A 13669-nucleotide genomic window follows, 5' to 3' on the forward strand; every position below is an offset into this window, starting at 1 on the left:
AAACTCTGGGACAATTGCACAACAAATTTTGTATAACTTTGACATAGCTGTAAGAATTCTTTTTACTTTGTGGCCTGTGTGATTAAAAACTAAGGGGCTAGGCAATGAAAAAACTTGTACACAAATGTTCCTAGTAGAATTATTCATTATAGCCAAAAAGTAGAAACAACCTACATGTCCATCTGCTGATGAATGGGTAAACAAAGTGTGGTATGTCTATACAGTTGAAAATTATTAGGTCAAAAAAGGAATGAAGTACTGATACATGCCACACCATGGGTGAACCTTGAAAACATTATGCTATGTGAAGGAAGCCAATCACAAAATACCACATGGTATGATTCCATTGATATGAAAATGGGGTGATTGCTGATGGACATGGGGTTTCTTTTTGGGATGATGAAAATGTGCTAAAATTAGTGAAGTGATATTGCATACTTCTAAAAGCCAATGAGTTATATACTTTACATGGGCAAATTATGTGGCATGTGAATTATATCTCAATAAAGCTGTCAATAGTTTTAAATAAATGAATGAGCTGAAGTTGTTGTCATTCGGGTGATGTAAATGAACTGTTTTCACAGTATTTTCATCTGTGAACCCAAACAAACTTACCAAAAGTTCTGATAGAGACATTGTGAATGAATATGTTGTTGTTTTTTGGGGCCATCGAGTTGGTTCCAACTCATAGTGACCCTATATGCAACAGAATGAAACACTGCCCAGTACTCATGATCACTGTTATCTTAAGCCTCTTGTTGGAGCCAATATGTCGATCCATCTCATTGAGGGTCTTCGTCTCCTTTGCTGATCCTCTGCTTTACCAAGCATGATGTCATTCTCCAGGAACTGATCACTCCTGATAATACGTCCAAAGTATGTGAGACAAAGTCTCGCCACCTTCACTTCTAAGGAGCATTCTGGTTGTACTTCTTCCAAGACAGGTTTGTTCGTTCTGTTGGCATTCCGTAGTATATTCAACATTCTTCACCAACATGAGTACAGCACAATATATATAATATAGCATAATATGAATGCGAATCTGCTGCAAAGGACCCCTTTAAAGTGTTGAAAAACAAAGATGTCACTTTGAAGACTAAGGTGAACCTGACCCAAGCCATGGTATTTTCAATTGCATCATATGGATGTGAAAGCTGGACAATGAATAAGGAAGACTGAAGAAGAATTGACACCTTTGAGTTGTGGTGTTGACAAAGAATATTGAATAATCCATGGATTGCCAAAAGAACGAACAACTCTGTCTTGGAAGAAGTGCAACCAGAATGCTCCTTAGAAGCAAGGATGGCGAGACTGCGTCTTATGTACTTTGGACATGTTGTCAGGAAGGATCAGTCCTGGAAAAGGACATCATGCTTGGCAAAGTACAGGGTCAGCGGAAAAGAGGAAGATCCTCAACGAAGTGGATTGACACAGTAGCTGCAACAATGAGCTCAAGCATAACAACAATTGTGAGGATGGTGCAGGACCGGGCAGTGTTTCATTCTGTTGTGCATAGGGTCGCTATGAGTCAGAACCGACTCGACGGCACCTGACAACAACAACAATATGGATATAGCGTAAGATAAATTTTCCATTATATAAAAAAATTAGAGTGTGCCTTGAATTCTTGTTCAATTTAGAATAATGTTTGAGATGCATATTGTTGAATTTTATGTAAGTTGGTGTTTTAAACTGCAGACATCAATGGGAAATGTTCCTGAAAGAGTAACTTTATCTCCAAGTGATTTATTTTCAAATTGACGTAGAAAAGAATACATTAAGTTTTCTTCTTCAAAGCTTGAATGGATTTTATTTCAAGTTCTTAAACCTCATTTTCACTCTGGCTAGCCTGTGGATTTAGGTTTTGAAAATAGGGGGTCCTTAAATAGATTTCATTACTCAATAACCCCTAAAGTTATATTCTACTCTTGTGTGTGTGTATCTGAGTGCAGTTCTTAAATACCTGAACACCGTATTCTCAAAAGTACCTACGATTGAATCAAGGTTAAGGACCAATGCTCTAGAAAATAGAAGAGATAGGAGTCCATGTATTCTTATTTCATATCGAAGAGGAAGAACTAATTCTAATTTGTTGGGTGTAATTTGTTAAGAGCTATGGCTGCTAACCAAAAGGTTGACGGTTCGAATCTACCAGCTGCTCCTTGGAAACCCTATGGGGCAGTTCTACTCTGTGCTATAGCATCGGTATGAGTAGTAATCAATTTGATGGCAACAGGTTTTCTTGGTTTACTTTGTTAATGACAACAGTAGTTCACACGAATAAAGCTCTCTAGGATAACCTATTCCATCCTTGAAAGTGCAATCGATTAAAAGGCTGAAATTGTTTCTGTTGGTGTTTATCATTTCAAAACTATCTTAAAAGAGAGAGAAAAAAAAAGAACTTTTTAAAAACGTGTTCTGATGGTAATTGACTCTGGTGAGAACTGTATATGGAAAGATTTGCCAGAAGACTCCAGCTTCAAAGGCTAGACTAACAATGTTGCTGGAATCAGTAAACCCACTGTGTGGCTGCGGTCTTATCTCCTGATTCATTTCCAGCAGGAACAGGTGTGCATGAGACAGATAAAGCGAGGGGTCCTAAATGCCCATGATTAGTGATGTTACAGAACTGTTTGTGCAAGTCTTACTCCACAGCTCTGTAAGGCCCAGGAATTTCTAGGGTCTTACATTTTCCTTTAAAATGTTGTTGTTGTTGTTTTTGTTAGGTGCCGTCGACTTGGTTCCGACTCATTGCGACCCTATGCACAACAGAAAGAAAACACTGCCCGGTCCTGGTCCGTCCTTACAATCATTATGCTTGAGCTCATTGTTGCAGCCACTATTTCAATCCACCTCGTTGAGGGTCTTCCTCTTTTCTGCTGACCCTGTACTCTGCCAAGCGTGATGTCCTTCTCCAGGGACTGATCCCTCCTGACAACATGTCCAAAGTATGTAAGACGCAGTCTCGCCATCCTTGCTTCCAAGGAGCATTCTGGTTGTACTTCTTCTAAGACAGATTTGTTCGTTCTTTTGCCAGTCCATGGTATGTTCAACATTCTTCGCCAACACCACAATTCAAAGGCGTCAACTCTTCTTCGGTCTTCCTTATTCATTGTCCAGCTTTCACGTGCATATGATGCGACTGAAAATTCCATGGCTTGGGTCAGGCACACCTTAGTCTTCAGGGTGACATCTTTGCTCTTCAACACTTTAAAGAGGTCCTTTGCAGCAGATTTGCCCAATGCAATGAGTCTTTTGATTTCTTGACTGCTGCTTCCACGGCTGTTGATTGTGGATCCAAGTAAAATGAAATCCTCGACAACTTCAATCTTTTCTCCATTTATCATGATGTTGCTCATTGGTCCAGTAGTGAGGATTTTTGTTTTCTTTATGTTGAGGTGTAATCCATACTGAAGGCTGTGGTCTTTGATCTTCATTAGAAAGTGCTTCAAGTCCTCTTCACTTTCAGCAAGCAAGGTTGTGTCACCTGCATAACGCAGATTGTTAATGAGTCTTCCTCCAATCTTGATGCTCCGTTCTTCTTCATATAGTCCAGCTTCTCGGATTATTTGTTCAGCATACAGATTAAATAGGTATGGTGAAAGAATACAACCCTGACGCACACTTTTTGACTTTAAACCAATCAGTATCCCCTTGTTCTGTGGGAACAGCTGCCTCTTGATCTATGTAAAGGTTCCTCATGAGCACAATTAAGTGTTCTGGAATTCCCATTCTTCGCAGTGTTATCCATAGTTTGTTATGATCCACATAGTCAAATGTCTTTGCATAATCAATAAAACACAGGTAAACATCTTTTTGGTATTCTCTGCTTTCAGCCAGGATCCATCTGACATCAGCAATGATATCCCTGGTTCCACGTCCTCTTCTGAAGCCAGCGTGAATTTCTGGCAGTTCCCTGTCGATATACTGCTGCAGCTGTTTTTGAATGATCTTCAGCAGAATTTTGCTTGCGTGTGATATTAATGATATTGTTCTATAATTTCCACATTCGATTGGATCATCTTTCTTGGAAATAGGCATAAATATGGATCTTTTCCAGTCAGTTGGCCAGGAAGCTGTCTTCCATATTTCTTGGCATAGACGAGTGAGCACCTCCAGTGCTGCATCTGTTTGTTGAAACATCTCACTTGATAGTCCATCAATTCCTGGAGCTTTGTTTTTCGCCAATGCCTTCAGAGCAGCCTGGACTTCTTCCTTCAGTACCATCAGTTCCTGATCATATGCCACCTCTCGAAATGGTTGAATATTGTCTAATTCTTTTTGGTATAATGACTCTGTGTATTCCTTCCATCTTCTTTTGATGCTTCCTGCATCATTTAATATTTTCCCCATAGAATCCTTCACTATTGCAACTTGAGGCTTGAATTTTTTGTTCAGTTCTTTCAGCTTGAGAAATGCCGAGTGTGTTCTTCCCTTTTGGTTTTCCATTTCCAGCTATTTGCACATGTCATTATAATACTTTATTTTATCTTCTCAAGAGGGCCTTTGAAATCTTCTGTTCAGTTCTTTTCCTTCATGAATTTTTCCTTTTGCTTAGCTGCTCGATGCTCAAGAGCAAGTTTCAGAGTCTCCTCTGACATCCATCTTGGTCTTTTCTTTCTTTCCTGTCTTTTCAGTGACCTCTTGCTTTCTTCATGGTTGATGTCCTTGTTGTCATTCCACAACTCGCCTGGTCTTCGGTCGCCAGTAATTATCAATGCATTTGGTCGCATGTTCCATCAATTTCAGACTGCAGCAGCTGATAAAAATCTTCTATTTCTGCATCTTTGGCCCTAGTGGCTGGTGCGTAAATTTGAATAATAGTCGTATTAACTGGTCTTCCTTGTAGGCATATGGATATTATCCTATCACTGACAGCGTTGTACTTCAGGATAGATCTTGAAACGTTCTTTTTAACGATGAATGCAACACCATTCCTCTTCGAGTTGTCATTCCCAGCATAGTAGACTATATGATTGTCCGATTCAAAATGGCCAATACCAGTCCATTTCAGCTCACTAATGCCTAGGATATCGATGTTTATGTGTTCCATTTCATTTTCGACGATTTCCAATTTTCCTAGGTTCATACTTCGTACATTCCAGGTTCCGATTATTAATGGGTGTTTGCAACTGTTTCTTCTCAATTTGAGTCATGCTACATCAGCAAATAAAGGTCCTGAAACCTTTACTCCATCCACGTCATTAAGGTCAACTCTATTTTGAGGAGGCAGCTCTTCCCCAGTCATCTTTTGAGTGTTTTCCAACCTGGGGGGCTCATCTTCCGGCACTATATCAGACAATGTTCTGCTGCTACTCATAAGGTTTTCACTGGCTAATGCTTTTCAGAAGTAGACTGCCGGGTCCTTCTTCCTAGTCTGTCTTAGTCTGGAAGCTCAGCTGAAACCTGTCGTCCATGGGTGACCCTGCTGGTATCTGAATACCGGTGGCATAGCTTCCAGCATCACAGCAACACACAAGCCCCGTGTGTCTGTCAGTTTGTCTTACCGCCTTTAAAATAGACACCTAGAAATCAGAAATAATAATGAGCTTGATTCTCTAAATCCCTCTTGGTAGCGATTGGGGAGATTAATCTAAATCACGTTTTCTGAACTATGTTTAAAAACAGCTTTCTGCCAGAACAGAATAGTCCCTGACTCTTCTTGGGACCGTCAGTGCCATCTGCTTATCTTGCCAGCTCATACACGTCTTGAGATTAACAGATAAATTAGCAGTGTCCAGGCAAGGCAGCTGCATTACCCAGCTCCAGGGGACAGCATTCCCGCTGTGCTCCCAGGGATTGCCATTTCCATGAGGTAATGTGGACGACACCCTTTAGAGCTGTGTGACATCCAGTATTATTTCCAGGGCACTCTGTTTGGAGGTCTCAAGCTCTTTCTTCTATTTACTGCTCTATCTTTCTAGACAAAAGTTAGATGACAAGTGGAGGAAAAAATATCCATTAATATTTTTGCTTCTAGTGGGACCAACTTTTTAGAAAATGATTATACTTTGTCTATTTGTATCTGTTCTGTAAGGCTGCTGTTACAACATACCACAAACTGAGAAGCTTGAAACAACAGAGATTTATTCTCACAGTTTTGAAGGCTAAACGTCTGAAATCAAGTGTCAGCAGGACCACGCTCTCTCTGAGGACTCTAGGGGAAGATCCTCCCTTGCCTCTTCCTAGCTTCTGGTGGTTCCTGGCAATCAGCGGTGTTCCTTGACTTGTAGATGCATCACATCTATCTTTGCCTCCATCTTCATCTGGCTGTCTTCCCTCTAAGTCTGTTTCTGGTTCCTGCTATGTCTTGCCTCTTTATGTAAGGACACCAGTCATTCTAGATTAGGGTCCATACTGCTCTAGCTGGTAACATCTTCAAAGACCCTATTTCCCAACAAGGTCACATTCACAAGGGCTGGGGGTTAGGATTTCAAGATATCTTTTTTGGGGGACACAATTCAACCTATAACACTGTTAATATTTTTTCTAGCACCCTGAGAAAGAGGAACATGAGAGAGATGAACGGTACTTTTAATTCTTGTCCAGAGAATTTCAAGGCTCTTAAATTGCAATATTTATTTGTTCTCTTTCTTTGCTCTTAAAATAACCTGGTAGAATGAGTGCTGGAAGCAGCTTGTAAGATGCCATGAGCAGAGCTGATGCCATCTATCTTGTGCTAATCTGTCACTGCACTTAGGGTTATTCCACTTGCTCTAAGAGAATACAGAAGCACTTGCTGCTTTTAGCTGTAATGTAAGGTCCATAGGAGGGGCAGGGCAAAACCTTCTCCAATAAAACCCTAAATGCCCTTGGATCCTCTGTGCTGGCCGAGGCCTAGAGAGTTGTTGGTTTGTAAACTTGGACAGAGAAGGTTGGCACTCCCCCAGTGTTTCTCTTCTTCTGTAGTAAGAAACTCCCTGAATTTTAGCAAGCATGTAGTTGTCCAGGATAAACAATATGTTTGTCGACTTCTCTTGCATCAAGTCATGGACAAGTGGGTAAGTTCTAGGGTGTAAGTGGAAGTGTCTCATGGCAGCTTCTGGGAACCTACCTTGAAAGTCAGATGAGCTTCCTTTGCCCTTTTTTGGTCCTTTCCACAATCTTGCAGAAGTGTGATGGCTGGAGTTCCACCCCGACGCTGGACCACAAGGACATAGGGATAGTAGAGCTGTCAACAGCCTGGGTCCCTGAGGACCACATGGAGCAGAGTTGCCACTTTGTCTAACAATAGTCATTTATATGAAGGAGACATCAACTCCTACCTTGGATAAGCCACTGCTATTGAAGGTTTTAGGATACACTGGTGGTGCATTGGTTAAGAGCTACAGCTGCTAACCAAAAGGTTGGAAGTTCAAATCCACCAGGCGCTCCTTGGAAACCCTACAAGGCAGTTCTCCTCTGTCCCATAGGGTCACTATGAGTTGGAATTGACTTGATGGCAATGGGTTGGATTATAGGTTTTAAGGTCCCTGGGTGGCGAAATGGTTTGCACTTGACTCCTAAGCTGGTGATCTGCTTTTGTTAAGATTACAGACAAGAAAACCCTTTGGAGCAGTTCTAGTCTGTAGCACATGGGGTTGCCATGAGTCAGAACTGACTCGATGAGAGCTAATAACAACAAACAACACTGTAGGTTTCTAATTACTCACAGCTGAACCTGATTCTAAGGAACGCAGGTGGATCCTGAAAATATGTTTTTTTGTTGTTTTTTCTCCTTGCCACAGGTAATTCTGATGCTCAGGCAGGTTTGGGAATTACTACTCTAGTCTTATTAAACAGAATTTCTTGTTTTAAAAAAAGGTTTTATTTTGTTTTTGGCCAACCTGGTGTGGAAAGGCCCGATTTAGACATCTCTTGTCTTCCAACTTGACGCTGAGCTGCTCATAAATTCTATTATGTTTCATGTATAATTGTAGGTAGTTTGTGAAAATGCCCAATAAGAACCTGAAAACCAAACCCATTGCCGTCAAGTCAATTCCAACTCACAGCGACCCAGTAGAACACAGTGGAACTGCCCCATAGGGTTTCCAAGGAGCAGCTGGTGGATTTGAAATATGACCTTTTGGTTAGCAGCCAAACTCTTAACCACAACACCACTAGGGTTTCCAAGAACCTGAAAACGGGGCTTTAAATCAACATTTCGTAGGAAACAGTCTCATAGGCCTACTCTAACCTCAGATTGACTGCTACTTAAACCAAACCCACTGCCATTGAGTCCATTCCAGTTCATAGTGACCCTATAGGACAGTTGACTGCCACATCTTTCTCCTGTGGAGCAACTGATGGGTTTGAACACCGAACTTTCAGTTACCAGCTGAGCAATTTAACCACTGAGCCACTACACTGCTACTTATAGAGAAAGTAGAGGATCAGAAGGAGAGGTGGTTTACAACAGCACAAAGGAAAAGCAGAGTACTATAATTTGAGAAGCAGGGTCTCTCAGCCCTGACCAAAAGGCAGGTGCTGAATCTGGGGTGCACAAACATTCTGCCCACTAGGTAAGAGATCTTCAAAATGGGGTGCTTCTACCTATGGGAAAATGAGAGATGATATGTAGACGTGTAGGCAGAAAATATTAGAATTCCTACTGCAATTCAATTTTGTCTAAACGGTAATAAATCAATCTTTATTAGTATTTCATGTGCAGACACACAGCGTTGTACTCTCCATGTTGCATCTCAGATAGCCACGGGTCAGGAATGAGGCCAAGGGTCAGGAAAGAGGGTGAGTTCCAAAATGCAGAGGTCAGTGGTGGATGTTCTCAGAGAGTCCCCTTGGGATACGCAGCTGTTCACTCTTTGTGCCCACTGCCATACATCCATCTTTCAGTTCCCAGCCCTCCCTGTCCCCCGTCTTCCAATATTTCTTCTTCTAGGCCTTGACCAATCAGCCAAGCCATTTGCCATTACCCGGGTATTCGTTCCTCAAAGCGTTTCTCTGAGTCTTCTGATTGCTTCTTCCACCATCTGTTGCGGTGGTTCTGGCATTTCTACTTCACTCAGTGTGTGCCTGCTAGCGCAGCGTTTAAGAGCTTGGCTGCTAACCAAAACGTCGGCAGTTCAAATCCACCAGCCTCTCCTTGGAAACCCTATGGGGCAGTTCTACTCTGTCCTGTACAGTCACTATGAGTCGGGACCAACTCAACAGTACCTAACACAACTACTGTGTCCCAGGAGGCTTGGTGGTGCAGTGATTAAGCACTCAGCTGCTAGCCAAAAGGTCAGCAGTTTGAACCCACCAGCCACTCCAAGGAGAAAGATGTGGCAGTCTGCTTCCCTAAAGATTTCAGCCTTGGAAACCCTATGAGGCAATTCCACTCTCTTATAAGGTCTGTGTGAATTGGAATCAACAGCAATGTTTTTTTTTTTTTTGGCGGGGGAGAGGGTTGCCTAAATGTGTGCCATCACCTTCTCAAAGCTTCCAAGAGCCAATGTAGCAGTATGTTAGTACCATCTTCTGGGGCCTTCCCTGTATCATGGGGCCGTGTTTCCATGTTGGTAAACTCTCACTATCAGTGTATATCTGCCCCCTTTAATGCAGCCCCTCAGGGTCCAGTCCCCCACACACTTCCCGGCTTCTGCTGACAGGTGTTGGCCAGGTCCTGCAGCTCCCAGAGGGCAGAGTTCCTTTCCCCCCTCAGCAGCCTCAGCACCTCCCTGGATGGATTATTTTGTGACTTGACTCTAATTATTGCTCTGGTGGCCAGGAGGGGAGGTCAGGGTAGATCTGAGCTGGGCACGTGTTGACTTGCAAGGTAGGAATCTCTGCATTGTCTTCAAGCAAGACAGGAGCACAAGCCTTTAGCAGGGAGGAGTGGTCACCTCTGCAAGCCCAAGGGTTCAGAGGAATCTGAGAATTTGAGATTATCAAATTCATTGACCCAGATGGTCCCATCCCAGTCACGGGTTCCCCTCCTTTCCAGTCAAAGCCCTAACCTTGGCGTGGCAGACTTGTAGGATAGAGAGCTCGACCTTCTGTGGAACTCTACTTGCCTTATAATTAAGTCCTGGCCTGCTCTTCTGCATTTTCTACCCTGAGACCACAGGAGATGAGAGCCTATTCATACATTGCCAGAGGAACCCGCTGCCATTCACAGTTCACCTGACGTTGGTAATAAATCACTTTCACACCTTTATTGCTTTTCTACTGCAGCAATGGCCCCCAGCAACAGCATCTGACTCCATGGAATTACAACTTCCTATAAACCTCTCAAATGCCCAAGATGGCTTCTACTGGGATCCCATCCCAACTTCACTGCTGAAAGTTCTAACCTTTACACCGTTACAGCATGTCAGGGGCTATCAATACTCCACCTACCACCAGGGAGGAGGCCCTCGTTGCCAGCTGGCTAGTTGCTGATCCAGCTCCAAATTTCCATTAGAGTTTGCTTCCTAAGACCACTTCTGTTAGCAACTGTCATAGGCCAGCTTCCCCAGAAAACAGACTCTGAGGTAGAGATTTTCCTGCAGAAGACCTGCTGGCGAGTGTTTTGGGAATAACACCTGTAAAGGAATGAACCAAACCTGTTGCCGTCAAGTCGATTCTGACTCATAGTGATCCTATAGGCCAGAGTAGAACTGCCCCATAGGGTTTCCAAGGAGCACCTGGTGGATCTGAACTGCCAGCCTTTTGGTTAGCAGCCATAGCTCCTAATCACAATGCCACCAGGATTTCTGTAAGGGAGTGAAGAAAGCAGGACTTAAGCAAAAGGAGGAATTGAACTGTGATGTGGGTTCAACAGAGGCTTCATTTGGCTCATGGGAGCTCTGAGGCTGGAACAGCCCTTTAGAGATGTTCTGAACTGAGGCAGAGGGGCTGTGCCATCACCTTGACTTGCCTTTGGATGTGGGCTGCCAACGGGGAGGAAGGCCTGGCCTTGGACTAGGCATCTACCTCCAGCCAAGGGCAATTTCCTTGGAGAAACTCAAGTCCTTAGCCTCCCCCAGCAGCCAACACTTCCAGAAGCTGGGGGAATAAGTCCCTTGGACTGAAGGTGGGAAGGGGTGTGCCTGGGCAGTGCACCACAGCATCCCACATGCAGCTTCTGCCTTGTAGGCCTTTAGTACTGCTCTCATCATACCTTTATCTCTATTTTGGCCATTCACCACAAGAAGACCAAGACTTCAGTCATCTCTCATGACCTGGCTTCTCATCCCTGTACAGCCCTGGACCTCATCTAGTCTGCTGCCGTGTCTTCCTCAACTTGCCAAATCCTTCCCTCGGGTCCTCTAGAATCCACAATTTGCATCAGTAAAATCTTCTCTAGCCTCTAACTGTCCTCTGAACATTCCTTCACCTTCTTGGCCTAAATTCTTGGGGTCTTCAAGAAAGTCTCCAAACAATGGTTTCATCAAGCAGCTTTTGAAATAAATTGAGAAATAAAACAAAAAAATAACTATGGGAGCCCAGGACATCACACTTATGAGTGAATAGGAGCCAGGTGAGAGGATATAGTTAGATATACTAACCCTGTGGGCTTGGTAAGACTGTACCCGAGAATTACACGGACCTCGCCATGCCACAGGCTCAGCAGCACTGTCCACACATATATCCCATTATTTCTGAAGCCCTTGGTCATAAAGTTTTCAATCATTCTCTATTGCATTCAAGTTGTCTCAGATTCTTTTTGCAAACAGGTGAGGTCTAGTTAGGGAAAAAACAAAAAAGACAGGACCCTCAGAAACAAATAATAATAGAATGTAACATGTGCCACATGACAAATGAATGATATAGAATATTAGTACTGGAGGTGGTCACCAAAAACACCAATGCCCACCAACTTCATGAAGGCCACTCTACTACATTTTCTAGACCATTTACTCCTCCACTCTTCCTGATGACTGTTTCATACCGCCTGTTCTTCCACATTCTACCACCTCCTTCTCCACCCTCCTTTACTGAGAAAATAGAAACAATCAGAATTTCCACGAGCACCCACCAACACATCTACCCACCTCCCTTCATCTATACACATATATCCTGCCTTTCCTATTTCTATGAACGAACTGTCTTTCCACCTACCCAAATCCAACTCCTTCACTTGTGCGCTACGTCCCACTCCATTTCTCCTACTCAAATACGCTCTTCCAACAATTCTCTTCCCTTTCTTCTGCTTCATTAACTTTCCTCTTTCTGTGGCTCCATTCCAATCAGCATACAAACAGGCTGTAATCTCTCCCAACCTAAAAAAAAAAAAAAATAGCTGTCATGAACCTTAAAAACCTTATGCTCAGTGAAATAAGTTAATCACAAAAGGACAAATGTTGCATGATCTCACTTATATGAAGTAACAAGAATAGGCAAATGTGTAGAGTCCAGAGCTTATTAGCGGTTACTATGGGTAGGAAGGGGGTGGTGGAAAGGGGGGACCATTGTTTAGGAAGCAGGGAGTGTTTGTTTTTGGTGATGGGAAATTTGGCAAGGATTATGGGTGATGGTTTCACAACATGATTAGTGCAATTGATATCACTAAATTGTACATCTGAAAAATATTGAATTGGTAAAGGTGTTATATAAATTTTACAAAATTTTAAAAATAGCCTTAAAAAATTCCACCTATCTTTAAAAAATCTTGATTTCATTTTCCCTTCCAGCTATAAACACTTTTCTTTCCATTATACCAAAACTTCTATACTGATTATTCTCCTTGTCTCCCATTTCTTTCCTCTCAGTCTCTCTTGAACCCATTCCAGTCAGGCTTTTATCCTCACCACTCCACCAATACTACTTTTGTCAAGGTCACCAATGACCTTTTTGTTGCTGAATGCCATGGTCAATTCTTTGGTTCTCATTTTACTTATCAATCACTTCCTCTTCCTTGAAATGCTTGCTTTGCCAGAGTCCAGGACACCACCACTCTCCTGATTTTTCTTCACCTCACTCATCTCCTTCTTAGTCCCCATTGCTGGTTCTTTGTTTTCCCACCTCCAAATGTCGAAGGTCTCCAGGGCCCAGCCTTCACACTCTTCTCTTATCCTCACCAACTTTCTTGGTGATCTCACTTAGTTTCATGGCTTTAAATATCTCCTGTTGTTGTTAGGTGCCAATGAGTTGGCTCCAATTCCTAGTGACCCTGCGTACAACAGAACAAAACACTGCCCTGTCTTGTGCTGTCCTCACAATCATTGTTATGTTTGAGCCCATTGTTGCAGCCACTGTGTCAATGCTTCTCATTGAGGGTCTTCCTCTTTTTCGCTGACCCTCTACTTTACCGAGCATGATGTCCTTTTCCAGGGACTGGAAAAATACCATCTACTCACTGAAGACTACTAAATTCACACCTTCAGCCTAGACCTCTCCCCTGAACTTTGGACTTGTTTGTCTGACTGTCAACTTGACGTTTACATTCGGATGTCTAATAGATATCTGTCTTGGAAGAAGTACAACCAGAATGTTCCTTAGATGCAAGGATGGCAAGACTAGTTCTCACATACTTTGGACATATTATCAGGAGGGATCAGTTCCTGTTCTATTGTGCATGGGGTCATTATGAGTCAGAACCAACTGGACAACACCTAACAACAACAACAATAATGGATATCTAAGACTTAACATGTTCAAAGTTGAGCTCTTGATGTCCATACAAACCATACACACCCCCCAAAATGAAAAAAACACACTTCCCCATTTTCAGTAAATAGCAGCTCCATCTTATCAGTTGCTCAAG

This window comes from Loxodonta africana, chromosome 1 (genome assembly GCF_030014295.1).
Source record: "Loxodonta africana isolate mLoxAfr1 chromosome 1, mLoxAfr1.hap2, whole genome shotgun sequence".
Taxonomy (NCBI): Eukaryota; Metazoa; Chordata; class Mammalia; order Proboscidea; family Elephantidae; genus Loxodonta; species Loxodonta africana.